Source organism: Acromyrmex echinatior, chromosome 5, assembly GCF_024713525.1.
Source record: "Acromyrmex echinatior isolate Ae372 chromosome 5, ASM2471352v2, whole genome shotgun sequence".
NCBI classification, from domain to species: Eukaryota; Metazoa; Arthropoda; class Insecta; order Hymenoptera; family Formicidae; genus Acromyrmex; species Acromyrmex echinatior.
The window spans coordinates 7241522-7246100 of record NC_141856.1 but is presented as its reverse complement, the minus strand read 5'-3'; the positions used below and the strand labels follow the sequence as shown (position 1 = coordinate 7246100).

General features: G+C 34.2%; 1 long non-coding RNA gene across 1 annotated transcript; it reads right to left on the bottom strand.

Moving 5' to 3' along the window:
* LOC147909767 (uncharacterized) lies at positions 1–4408 on the bottom strand. Its single transcript, XR_015545268.1, has 2 exons — positions 1365–4408; positions 1–738 (listed from the first exon to the last, which is right to left on the bottom strand). It is a non-coding gene; the product is annotated as an uncharacterized LOC147909767 (long non-coding RNA).
* Between the last annotated feature and the right edge of the window lie 171 nt (positions 4409–4579).

Sequence of the window (4579 nt, the reverse complement as noted above, 5' to 3'; positions counted from 1 at the left end):
ATATATCGAAAATATTTATTTCTTGTTCTCCATATTTAAAACAATGTCAAATGCTTAAAATTCAACTAATTTTAACAACATTTTACTTTTTTTTAATACGCATTAAAACATAATCTTTCACAAAATATTTGCTATAAATATGAATAAACGTTTACTATTAGGTGACATCATTTGGTATTAACTGTTTCATATCCCAAAAAGAGAGCAATTATTTACTAACCCAAATATTTGCAACTGTTAATTACATAATTATATATATATATATATACACACATACAAAACTATTTCAAAATGAAATATTAATTAAAGACTAATATAATTTATTGAGGACAAATTACTGAAGATAAGTAGACTGAATGAAATAATTGTAAACGACATTATATTTGAAAAAATGGACTAATTGCGGAATGACTTAAATTTGAAATATTAAATAGAATGCTGACACTTTCACGGTTGCACCCTTGAGAGATATAATTTTGCGTTTTGCTCAATCTAATTTATAGTTTCTCCAAACGCATTCGCTTTCGTCATTCGTCCGCTTGAATTTCATTAAGAGCGTATGTTCGTCAATTACGACCAAGATTGTGGGTTTAAGATATTACTTGGTCATGTTTCAGATAGAATCTTTAAATTGGTAGTCTTGCAATTCGCCTTAAGTTAAAAATGACGATTTTATCTGGTCCACGTTTCTTCCAGAAAGAACTGCCTGAATTTACCACTTACATGACCCTTTTCTTGCTAAAAGAAAAGGAAAGCGATTTCAGTTTTAAATCTAGAAATACATTGAAGAATACATTATCACATGAATATTAAGTTCAAAAAGAAAAAAACTAAATATAAAAACAAATTTTATTATGCTTTTTCGGATTTCAGAATGCTCTTTCATTATTTTTTTCTAGAAACTAATTATTAAAATTAAAAATGATAAATTAAATTTTTAACAATTTCACGCATGAAAAATTATTAAAACTAAACCTATTTATCTGTTATATTATTATACAAAAATATAACAAATAATCTGGCAAATAGAAATAAACTTTTGATCCGAGCTTTTCTTCGATTCCTTGATCAATTTTTGAAATCAATTTTCTTTATTCTATATCGATGAAAACTTTTGTTCAATCTATATCAGAACAAACAATTTCTGTTTAATATATTCAACGCATAGTTATTCAATATTCAAATACATTCTCATATTACAATTTAATATAATGTTATAATTCACAATATATAATGATAACCTTCATTGTTCTCTTCATAATTACTGTGAAACGTTTGCTTAATTTCCTACAGTTAGTAATTTGTGAAATTCAATAATTGTTGAAAAAATGCGTTAAAAATAACAAATTGTTGAAAAAATAAACCTGATATGACGCAAATAAGATACATCACGAATTCTTCTATGCCGCGCATCTCGTTACAAGGGTGCTCGTCATTACCGCAATGACATTCCATGACGATGGTAATGATCTTGCCGAGGCTGCGAGATCGAGCACGTTGGTAGGCGACGATGATAACTATGATGAGACAGAGTGGGATCGCCAATCAAACACGCTCAATGTGTGATCCTTGAGGATGCATTCTAGGCTATACAGGTCCGCGAAAAGACTTTGCTCCCGCGACTGTCGATGCGGAACATTTGCGCAACGAGATCGCGGAGGAATTCTGAAGTCTACTCACGAATTTCGAAGCGAATTGCGAAGCGATCGACGCGACGCGACGCCATCATGACGACAATGGTGACGGCTGTACCTCTAGAAATGTCGCACAATGTCCTGGTGTGTGCAGCCTGCTACAAATTTATTCTTCACGACGATGCGTGTTACATCACTATACCGGATGCTCTCTCGCTCGCCGACATGAGACTTAAATTAATTGTAAGAGAAATGATAGTCGCAATGCCAAGGCGATGATAGTCGCAAGGCGATTTAATGTGAACGCTTAAAGGACCCTAAGAGTTGAACTATAAATAATGTATGCTAATATATACAGTCGCTCTCTAATCCTCACGAACTGTGCATTTTGTTTGTTCTTGAAAATTGTCGTCATTAATTCTACAAAATACTAATATCACGAAAAACTGAATTTCTTGACTTTATATAAATAATGATAATTCGAGTTCGATAATTAAACACTTGATTTGCCTGATCTTGATGGTATATTAGTTTATGCGTTTTATTTAACTTTCCAGAATAACAATACTTATTTTTAAAATCGTGCAAAGTAATAGATTCGTATTATTTTGGAAAGAACAATATTATATTGACAGCCTATATTGACAGATATTTAGTTCCTAATATCTAAATATCATTGCATAATTATAAATTAAATCGAGTTAGAAGTATTTTTCTCGATTTACAAATCTGATATATAATATCCTCAGATATTGGTACCAAGCAGAATTCTACAGGTCATAATAACATCAAAATCACATTAAAATAAATCTTGAAAAATGACTAATAATTATTTTGAGACTTATTTTCGCGCTTTTAATGTCATGTATGATTTTTTATTCTGCTGGACAGTATTTGTCAACAAAATAAATGCATAATAAAAATATCGTTGCCTTATTCAAGAAAGAAATACAGTCGACGTGTTTTCTAATCGGTTCACCGAATACATTTGTCCTATCTTTTCATTCTAGCAAGAGATATTGCTTTCGGACGAAGGAGAGAGGAGGAGAATTTCTTATTAACAAAGAATATCGCTCGTCTGGGGACCGTTTAAGTTCGCAATGCCGCGGAGGCGTTCAATTACCAATGACAGTTGCGTGCCCGGCGCAGTGCGTCGCGGCGATGGTAGACGGGCGCGATTACTCGCGTGTAACTCGGCCTGTGTCGATGTAACGTCACATCAACTGCCCCGATATGAGAACCCCGAGACTAACTGTCAACTGCGGGACAATCTAGCCATCAGTCTTAAACGGAATATATTTACAGGGCCGAGCCGAGAGAGCCCGGTGCGGCGCGGCGAAGCCGCTTGGATGACATCACGACATCCGCTTTCCTCGGTTCGATGCCTAGGCCTTGCTTTTCACGCTTGTGATTATTTTATGCTCATTTATTTTATGCCCGGATGTAGTCGAAAACTTCCAAATCGACAATTAAGGCAAGGTCGAATCGTCGATGCGACCATGAATTGATAGCATTGGGAAGTTCAGAAATTTATCAAGAAAGAGCTATCGGCGTGAACAAAATATTTTTTTTAAGGTCAAATATGAATGAAAAGATAGAGTATTAAATTATTATTTAAATTATTACATTGAAAAAGTATTATTTAAGTGCATAATTCATAAAAAAATATTTTATTTAAAATTACTATATATTAACGCAGAAAAGAATAATAGAATCTATAGTTTTTATATCTAAGAGTTGCTTAAATTAAAAAGTATTTTTGAAATATTAAAATTATATTTGACATTATATTAAGTGATTAAACGTTTCAGAAATATTAAAAATATTGTGTAAATATTTTGCTATATTTTTTAAAAAAGAAGACTCTAAAGAGGGAGAGTCAATGGTTGTCAACGATCGTCGGAAATTCTGCATTTAATTGTAATGAAGAGTGATCGAGGTGTAATTGAATATCTCTTAAACTGGTTAATTTCGAAAACCGAGGCAACCGGAATTAACCGGCTTAGTGCTGATTGTACGCTTGATACGATCATTTTAGCTCGCTATTGCGTACGCAAAGGAAACTAGGCAGGTCTATGTCTATACGCTGTTGAAATTAATGCGGGATAATCCTTTGAATGAAATAACAAAGATTCGACAAGCATCTGCTACGGGCAGCTTATAATTTTATAGAAGCTGATATCGTTATCATTGAAGTGATTTTATTTTTCCTTGATTTGTCTTGCGTATTGACGATGCTGATGTAATCTTTGATCTTTTAATCATTGATGTTCTAAAACTCCCATATTAAGAATGACCAAAAAAAAAAAAAAAGAAATTAAAAAATGTTCGCAAAATACAGTCGTCAAAAACATTTTTAGCATTAAAATTGCCATATGATTACTTGTATAATTGCGGTACTGAAGAAAAAAATAAACTAAAATAAACACACGACCGTCAAAAGAATTATTTTAGCATCAAAATATGATTACGCGACAACTTTAGCGTTGCAGGAAAAATAAACACACATTAAAATAGATATACAAGAGATATCTGTGTGAGAGATATTTGGATTGGTGTTTAGCTGTAAAAGTCGGTCAGCTGGAAGAATAATCTGTCAGTCATCTTGACATCTCTCGCGTCTCTCAGCTCGGATAGTAATTGTCAGAGAAAGCTCATTATTATGTCCGGGGAATCTATTTCTAATATTACGCGACGCGACAAGACGAGCGAATTTCTCCCATTCTCGACGGAGATCGTATAACCGACCGGCTGCGGCCGTGAGACTCCGCATTCGATAACCGCGCCGGATAAGGGAAGGTCGATAAACGTCGCAGGTGAGCCACCCTGTAGACCGACCAGCCCGTCGTGGAGAACTCTAGTCGGTTCCTCAGGGTGGAGGGCAATTGGCGGGGTGGCGCCTGCGCCTGGAACAACCACCCTCTCGCAAATCTACCCCTGTTATC